Below are 9,997 nucleotides of genomic sequence, written 5' to 3' on the forward strand. Positions count from 1 at the left end.
TTTAAGGGTATCTAAGGTTAAGACATGGCAGGAGAGCTCGGCCATGTGATATGCTCCTCCTGTACCATGTGGGAACTCGGGGACAATTCCGGTGTCCCTGGGTGCTACGTGTGTGGGAAGTGTATCCGCCTCGAGCTCTTGACGGTCCGCATTGCGGAATTGGAGCTGAGGGTGGATTCACTCTGGAGCATCCACGATGCTGAGAATGACGTGAGTATCACGTGTACTGAGTTGGTCTTACCGCAGGAGAAGGGTCCACAGCCAGATAGGGAATGGAAGACCAGCAGGAAGAGCAGTGCAAGAAAGATAGTGCAGGGGTCCCCTGTGGTCATCCCCCTGCAAAACAGATACACTGCTTTGAGTACTGTTGGGGAGGATGACTCATCAGGGGAGGGCAGCAGCAGCCAAGTTCATGGCACCGTAGGTGGCTCTGCTGCAAAGGAGGGCATAAAAGATTGGGAGCGCGATAGTGATAGGGGATTCGATGGTGAGGGGAATAGATAGTCGTTTCTGCGGACGCAACCGAGACTCCAGGATGGTATGTTGCCTCCCTGGTGCAAGGGTCAAGGATGTCTCGGAGCGGGTGCAGGACATTCTGAAATGGGAGGGAGAACAGCCAGTTGTCGTGGTGCACATTGGTACCAACGACATAGGTAAAAAAAGCGAGGAGGTCCTACGAAAAGAATTTAAGGAGCTAGGAGCTAAATTAAAAAGTAGGACCTCAAAAGTAGTAATCTCGGGATTGCTACCAGTGCCACGTGCTAGTCAGAGTAGGAATCGCAGGATAGCGCAGATGAATACATGGCTTGAGCAGTGGTGCAGCAGGGAGGGATTCAAATTCTTGGGGCATTGGAACCGGTTCTGGGGGAGGTGGGACCAGTACAAACCGGACGGTCTGCACCTGGGCAGGACCGGAACCAATGTCCTAGGGGGAGTGTTTGCTAGTGCTGTTGGGGAGGATTTAAACTAATATTGCAGGGGAATGGGAACCTATGCAGGGAGACAGAGGGAGACAAAAATGAGGCAAAAGCAAAAGACAGAAAGGAGATGAGGAAAAGTGGAGGGCAGAGAAACCCAAGGCAAAGAACAAAAAGGGCCACTGTACAGCAAAATTCTAAAAGGACAAAGTGTGTTAAAAAAGCAAGCCTGAAGGCTTTGTGTCTTAATGCAAGGAGTATCCGCAATAAGGTGGATGAATTAACTGTGCAAATAGATGTTAACAAATATGATGCAATTGGGATTACGGAGACGTGGCTCCAGGATGATCAGGGCTGGGAACTCAACATCCAGGGGTATTCAACATTCAGGATGGATAGAATAAAAGGAAAAGGAGGTGGGGTAGCATTGCTAGTTAAAGAGGAGATTAATGCAATAGTTAGGAAAGACATTAGCTTGGATGATGTGGAATCTATATGGGTAGAGCTGCAGAACACTAAAGGGCAAAAATCGTTAGTGGGAGTTGTGTACTGACCTCCAAACAGTAGTAGTGATGTTGGGGAGGGCATCAAACAGGAAATTAGGAGTGCATGCAATAAAGGTGCAGCAGTTATAATGGGTGACTTTAATATGCACATAGATTGGGCCAGCCAAACTGGAAGCAATACGGTGGAGAAGGATTTCCTGGAGTGCATAAGGGATGGTTTTCTAGACCAATATGTCGAGGAACCAACTACGGGGGAGGCCATCTTAGACTGGGTGTTGTGTAATGAGAGAGGATTAATTAGCAATCTCATTGTGCGAGGCCCCTTGGGGAAGAGTGACCATAATATGGTGGAATTCTGCATTAGGATGGAGAATGAAACAGTTAATTCAGAGACCATGGTCCAGAACTTAAAGAAGGGTAACTTTGAAGGTATGAGGCATGAATTGGCTAAGATAGATTGGCTAATGAGACTTAAGGGGTTGACTGTGGATGGGCAATGGCAGACATTTAGAGACCGCATGGATGAATTACAACAATTGTACATTCCTGTCTGGCGTAAAAATAAAAAAGGGAAGGTGGCTCAACCGTGGCTATCTAGGGAAATCAGGGATAGTATTAAAGCCAAGGAAATGGCATACAAATTGGCCAGAAATTGCAGCGAACCTGGGGACTGGGAGAAATTTAGAACTCAGCAGAGGAGGACAAAGGGTTTGATTAGGGCAGGGAAAATGGAGTACGAGAAGAAGCTTGCAGGGAACATTAAGGCGGATTGCAAATGTTTCTATAGGTATGTAAAGAGAAAAAGGTTAGTAAAGACAAACGTAGGTCCCCTGCAGTCAGAATCAGGGGAAGTCATAACGGGGAACAAAGAAATGGCAGACCAATTGAACAAGTACTTTGGTTCAGTACTCACTAAGGAGGACACAAACAACCTTCCGGATATAAAAGTGGTCAGAGGGTCTAGTAAGGAGGAGGAACTGAGGGAAATCTTTATTAGTCGGGAAATTGTGTTGGGGAAATTGATGGGATTGAAGGCCGATAAATCCCCAGGGCCTGATGGACTGCATCCCAGAGTACTTAAGGAGGTGGCCTTGGAAATAGCGGATGCATTGACAGTCATTTTCCAACATTCCATTGACTCTGGATCAGTTGCTATCGAGTGGAGGGTAGCCAATGTAACCCCAATTTTTAAAAAAGGAGGAAGAGAGAAAGCAGGGAATTATAGACCGGTCAGCCTGACCTCAGTAGTGGGTAAAATGATGGAATCAATTATTAAGGATGTCATAGCAGCGCATTTGGAAAATGGTGACATGATAGGTCCAAGTCAGCATGGATTTGTGAAAGGGAGATCATGCTTGACAAATCTTCTGGAATTTTTTGAGGATGTTTCCAATAAAGTGGACAAAGGAGTACCAGTTGATGTGGTATATTTGGACTTTCAGAAGGCTTTCGACAAGGTCCCACACAAGAGATTAATGTGCAAAGTTAAAGCACATGGGATTGTGGGTAGTGTGCTGACGTGGATTGAGAACTGGTTGTCAGACAGGAAGCAAAGAGTAGGAGTAAATGGGTACTTTTCGGAATGGCAGGCAGTGACTAGTGGGGTACCGCAGGGTTCTGTGCTGGGGCCCCAGTTGTTTACATTGTACATTAATGATTTAGACGAGGGGATTAAATGTAGTATCTCCAAATTTGCGGATGACACTAAGTTGGGTGGCAGTGTGAGCTGCGAGGAGGATGCTATGAGGTTGCAGAGTGACTTGGATAGGTTAGGTGAGTGGGCAAATGCGTGGCAGATGAAGTATAATGTGGATAAATGTGAGGTTATCCACTTTGGTGGTAAAAACAGAGAGACAGACTATTATCTGAATGGTGACAGATTAGGAAAAGGGAAGGTGCAACGAGACCTGGGTGTCATGGTACATCAGTCATTGAAGGTTGGCATGCAGGTACAGCAGGCGGTTAAGAAAGCAAATGGCATGTTGGCCTTCATAGCGAGGGGATTTGAGTACAGGGGCAGGGAGGTGTTGCTACAGTTGTACAGGGCCTTGGTGAGGCCACACCTGGAGTATTGTGTACAGTTTTGGTCTCCTAACTTGAGGAAGGACATTCTTGCTATTGAGGGAGTGCAGTGAAGATTCACCAGACTGATTCCCGGGATGGTGGGACTGACCTATCAAGAAAGACTGGATCAACTGGGCTTGTATTCACTGGAGTTCAGAAGAGTGAGAGGGGACCTCATAGAAACGTTTAAAATTCTGACGGGTTTGGATAGGTTGGATGCAGGAAGAATGTTCCCAATGTTGGGGAAGTCCAGAACCAGGGGTCACAGTCTAAGGATAAGGGGTAAGCCATTTAGGACCGAGATAAGGAGAAACTTCTTCACCCAGAGATGGTGAACCTGTGGAATTGTCTACCACAGAAAGTAGTTGAGGCCAATTCACTAAATATATTCAAAAGGGAGTTAGATGAAGTCCTTACTACTCGGGGGATCAAGGGGTATGGCGTGAAAGCAGGAAGGGGGTACTGAAGTTTCATGTTCAGCCATGAACTCATTGAATGGCGGTGCAGGCTAGAAGGGCTCAATGGCCTGCTCCTGCACCTATTTTCTATGTTTCTATTACACAATACCCAATCCAGGGTAGCCTGTTCCCTAGTCGGCTCAACGTACTGGTCTGAAAAACCATCTTGTACACACTCCAGGAATTCATCTGCCACAGTATTATTACTAATTTGATTTGGCCAGTCTATATGTAAATTAAAGTCACCTACGATTACTGTAGTACCCTTGTTACATAGATCTCTAATTTCCTGTTTAATGCCGTCCCCTACACTACCACTACTGTTTGGAGGCTTATAGACAACTACCACCAATGTTTTCTGCCCCTTGGTAGTCCTTAGCTCCAACCAGACTGATTCTACACCTTGATTTTCTGAGCCAATATCCTTTCTCACTATTGCTCTGATTGACAGAATAAGCTCAATTAAAATGGATTGCACCCGCGACACAGAGCGAGAAAGAGAGAGTTACTTTCCTCATTCTAAATTGATTGTATTTTAATTGAAATTTTAAAAGCAAGTAAAAGTTTTTGAGGGAGGGTCGAAGAGGAGGAGAGAAGAATGGAGGGTGGGAGGGTTTGAGGGAGACAAAGAATGATTGACTATTAATGCATTAAAAATATTACATCTGTGTCAACTTTTTCCCATTGTTACTTCCAATGTCCATATTTATAATGGGAACTGTCTGCCAACTTGTCAGGCTGTAATTACACTCTCCCGCCAGTGGAGAGGCTGCAGTCGAGGATTTGTCTCTCTTTGTCTGTTGCTTTCTCTCCCTCCCTTCAATCTTTCTGGACACTCAATTTATTTTTCTCCTTTCGTGCTGATTAATGTTTCTTCTTCCCTCCTGGAACTATTGGAAAAAAGTCCTTCTGTGTCACTTGACACATTAAAAAGGAATCGGATCAATACCTATCGAGAATGAATGAACAGGCTTGCATTTATATAGCACCTTGGGATGTCCCAAGGGCATAAAAATTGCTTTACAGCCAATGAAGTTATTTTTAAGTGTAGTCACTATTGAATGTAGGAAACACGGCGGCCACTTTGGGAGCACTCTCTCGCTCTTCTTCAATAGTGTCACAAGATCTTTTACATTTCGACTGGCACGGACATGATGGGCTGAATGGCCTCCTTCTGTGTTGCGATTTTTCTCTGATTCTATTTCTATGATCCACCTGAGAGGGCAGACAGGGCCTCGGTTTAACAGCTCATCCAAAAGATGGCATCTCTAACAGTGTGGCACTCCCTCAGTATTGCCCCTCCGACAGTGCAGCGCTCCCTTAGTACTGCCCCTCCAACAGTGCAGCACTCCCTCAGTACTGCCTTTCCGACAGTGCAGCACTCCCTTAGTACTGCCCCTCCGACACTGCAGCACTCCCTCAGTACTGCCCCTCCGGCAGTGCAGCACTCCCTTAGTACTGCCCCTCCGACACTGCAGCACTCCCTCAGTACTGCCCCTCCGACACTGCAGCACTCCCTCAGTACTGCCTCTCCGACACTGCAGCACTCCCTCAGTACTGCCCCTCCGGCAGTGCAGCGCTCCCTCAGCACTGCCCTGGTAGTGTCAGCCAAGATATTTGTGCTCAAGTCTCTGGTGTGGGACCAGAACCCACAAACTTCTGACTCGGAGGTGAGAACTGAGCCAGAGTTGATGTGCAATATTGTGGGTTATGGTGTTGTGCGTAGACCTGTTGGGTTTAGATGGGGTAAAGAATGGATCCGGTGGGAGTGATCGGAGTCCATGATTGAGGTAATGATGTGTGGATTGTGTAACTTGAAAATAAGTGGCCTTTGCTCATTCCACACTTTCGTCTGTGTTTGTTCCCACCTCTTATCATTCTCTGTGAAAAGGGCCTTGTACATATGTCCATTCCTGAGTCCATTTCCACAATCTGAAATACTGAGTCCATTTAAACTAACGCTTTACTTTGATCAATAATTTTGTGAAATTGAGTCTCCATCGGCTGCAGTCTGCTGCGTTATGCTGCTCAGTCAGAGATTTCAGTTTATTACTGCACCATGAAACCCAAGCCTTGTCCAGCTCTGTCTCTCGTCAGCAACGAGGAGCTGATCTCAAGGGTGTCTCCTCTGGCTGGGGTGTCTAGAACCAGGGGGTCACAGTCTCAGAACCAGGGGTCACAGTCTCCGAACCAGGGGGTCACAGTCTCCGAACCAGGGGTCACAGTCTCAGAACCAGGGGTTGGCCATTTAGGACTGAGATGAGGAGGAATTTCTTCACTCAGAGGGTGGTGAATCTTTGGAATTCTCTGCTCCAGAGGGCTGTAGAGGCTCAGTCGCTGAGTATATTCAAGGCCGAGACTCTGGAGAAATGAAGGGATAGGGGGAGAGTGCAGGAAAGTGGAGTTGAGGCTGAAGATCTGCCACGATCTCACTGAATGGCAGAGCAGGCTCGAGGGGCCGAATGGTCGACTCCTGCTCCTAATTCTTGTGAGATTGAAGGCACAAAAGTTGGTTTTGGGGCTTGTGGACGATGAGGGAGGGGGAGGGATTTAAGGTTCGGGTTCCTGGCCGGGATCACTATCTGACGGACAGGCTGCCCGAGTGGATGGCGGGTGAGAACACCTCCAACTGACGCACTGACAGTCAAGATGGCCGCCGCCACGCGCCGTCTCAGCCCACACCTGGAGACCAAGCCCTGAGCCGAGGTATCGGAGGCAATGGTGGCCACAGAACCTGAACCCAGCGTCAATCGCATTGCTCTCAGGATTTGGGTTGGGAAACCAAATGTGCTGACGGTTCTTTCTGACTCATTGCTGTGAAGGAAACGATTCAGCAGTGAAATTCACGCCAAATTAGACTTTGGTGCACGGTGCATGAAAGGTTTCACAACTTATTCGAGACCACAGACGGGTCACCACTCAACAGCTAATTATTTTTGTTTTTACAAACCGTCATCCAAATTGAAAGAATGAGCTTTGAGTGGTCTGTGTATAGCTCCCACTCTCTGTTAATGAGGTCACACTCCTGTGTAAATTGGAGAGGATTAAACACAAGAACTGAAATGACTGAAGTAGATTGTGTAATACGAATTGACCCATTGTAGCCTCTAATTACTGACTATTCACCGGGGCATTCGGAAATGACCACCTCCATGTTTCAAAGGCTGAATGTCACGATTGCCGATAGCAACACTGCTTTGAGAAGTTGGAGTTGAGTTAAAAGCAGTCTGGTGAATGTGTTGTGTCAATGTGTTTTAGACTTGTAAAAATATTTACTTCGCAGTGAGACTCCTTGCTTTCAGAGCTCCTGGGAACGGAGCTGGGCCCAAGCCTTGTGCTGGCACAGCAAGGCTGGAGAAAGCTACGGAATAATTATAACATAAGAAATAGGAGCAGGAGTCGGCCATTCGGCCCCTCGAGCCTGCTCCGCCATTTAATAAAATCGTGGCTGATCTGATCATGGACTCAGCTCCACTTCCCCGCCCGCTTCCCATAACCCCTTTACTCCCTTATCGTTTAAGAAACTGTCTATTTCTGTCTTAAATTTATTCAATGTCCCAGCTTCCACAGCTCTCTGAGGCAGCGAATTCCACAGATTTACAACTCTCTGAGAGAAGAAATTCCTCCTCATCTCAGTTTTAAATGGGCGGCCCCTTATTCTAAGATCATGCCCTCTAGTTCTAGTCACCCCCATCAGTGGAAACATCCTCTCTGCATTCACCTTGTCAAGCCCCCTCATAATCTTATACGTTTCAATAAGATCACCTCTCATTCTTCTGAGCTCCAATGAGTAGAGGCCCAACCTACTCAACCTGCCCTCATAAGTCAAACCCCTCATCCCTGGAATCAACCGAGTGAACCTTCTCTGAACTGCCTTCAAAGCAAATATATCCTTTCGTAAATATGGAAACCAAAACTGTACATAGTATTCCAGGTGTGGCCTCACCAATACCCTGTATAACTGTAGCAAGACTTCCCTGCTTTTATACTCCATCCCCTTTGCAATAAAGGCCAAGATACCATTGGCCTTCCTGATCATTTGCTGGACCTGCATACTAACCTTTTGCGTTTCATGCACAAGTACCCCCAGGTCCCGCTGTACTGCAGCACTTTGCAATCTTTCTCCATTTAAATAAGAACTTGCTCTTTGATTTTTTTCTGTCAAAGTGCATGACCTCACACTTTCCAAAATTATACTCCATCTGCCAAATTTTTGCCCACTCACTTAGCCTGTCTATGTCTTTTTGCAGATTTCTCATGTCCTTCTCATGCTAGCTTTCTGTGTTTCTTGCAGGAGGACAACCAAATCTCTCACGACTGCTACCCACAGTAAGATCGGCGAGGTCCATTTCAGGTGCTACAGTGTGGGGATAGTAGGGTAATGTTGTAAAACAGGAAATGCTGCAACACTCAGCAGGTCAGGCAACACCTGTGGACAGAAAATAAATACCTGCATTTATATCGTGCCTTTCACCCCTTCAGGACGTCCCAAAGCGCTTTACAGCCAATGAAGTACTTTTGGAGTGTAGTCACTGTTGTAATGTGGGAAACGCGGCAGCCTATTTGCGCACAGCAAGCTCCCACACACAGCAATGTGATAATGACCAGATAATCTGTTTGTGATGCTGGTTCAGGGATAAACATTGTAATAATTTTGTTAATTATAATAATTATAATCAATTTCAAAATTCTCATCCTTGTTTACAAATCCCTCCATGTCCCTCGCCCCTCCCTATCTCTGTAATCTCCTGCAGCTCCCAACCCCCCGAGATCTCTGCGCTCCTCTAATTCTGCCCTCCTGAACAACCCTGATTATAATCGCTCCACCATCGGTGGCCGTGCCTTCTGTTGCCTGGGCCCCAAGCTCTGGAACTCCCTCCCTAAACCTCTCTGCCTCTCTTTCCTCCAAGACGCTCCTTAAAACCAACCTCTTCCTGCCCGAAATTCTTCTTTTGTGGCTCGGTGTCAAATTTATCTGTTTTGTCTGTAACACCGCTGGGAAGCACCGAGGGACGCTTTACTACATTAAAGGCGCTATATAAATAAAAGTTATTATTACAAATATCGGGCAGAATTCCCCTGCCCTTCTTCGAAATAATGTCGTGGGATCTTTTACGTCCACCTGAGAGAGCAGACGAGGCCTCGGTTTAATGTCTCACCCAAAAGACACCTCCGACAGTGCGGCGCTCCCTCTGCCCCTCCGACAGTGGGGCGCTCCCTCAGTAATTCCCCTCCGACAGTGTGGCGCTCCCTCAGTACTGCCCCTCCGACAGTGCGGCACTCCCTCAATACTGCCCCTCCGACAGTGCGGTGGTCCCTCAGTACTGCTCCTCCGACAGTACGGCGCTCCCTCAGTACTGCCCCTCCGACAGTGCGGCACTCCCTCAGTACTGCCCCTCCGACAGTTCGGTGCTCCCGCAGTACTGCCCCTCCCACAGTGCGGCGCTCCCTCAGTACCGCCCCTCCGACAGTGTGGCACTCCCTCAGTACTGCCCCTCTGACAGTGCAGCACTCCCTCAACACTGCCCCTCCGACAGTGCAGCACTCCCTCAACACTGCCCCTCCGACAGTGGGGCGCTCCCTCAGCACTGCCCCTCCGACAGTGGGGCGCTCCCTCAGTACTGCCCCTCCGACAGTGCGGTGCTCCCGCAGTACTGCCCTCCGAAAATGCGGCACTCCCTCACTACTGCCCCTCCGACAGTGCAGCACTCCTTCAGCACTGCCCCCTCCGACAGTGCGGCACTCCCTCAGTACTGCCCCTCTCACAGTGCGGCGCTCCCTCAGTACTACCCCTCCGACAGTGCGGCGCTCCCTCAGCACTGCCCCTCCGACAATGCGGCGCTCCCTCAGTACTGCCCCTCCGACAGTGCAGCACTCCCTCAGTACTGCCCCTGCGACAGTGCGGCACTCCCTCAGCACTGCCCCTCCGACAGTGCAGCGCTCCCTCAGCACTGCCCCTCCGACAGTGCAGCACTCCCTCAACACTGCCCCTCCGACAGTGTGGCGCTCCCTCAGCACTGCCCCTCCGACAGTGCGGCGCTCCCTCAGCACT

This window comes from Pristiophorus japonicus, chromosome 26, assembly GCF_044704955.1.
Source record: "Pristiophorus japonicus isolate sPriJap1 chromosome 26, sPriJap1.hap1, whole genome shotgun sequence".
Taxonomy (NCBI): domain Eukaryota; kingdom Metazoa; phylum Chordata; class Chondrichthyes; family Pristiophoridae; genus Pristiophorus; species Pristiophorus japonicus.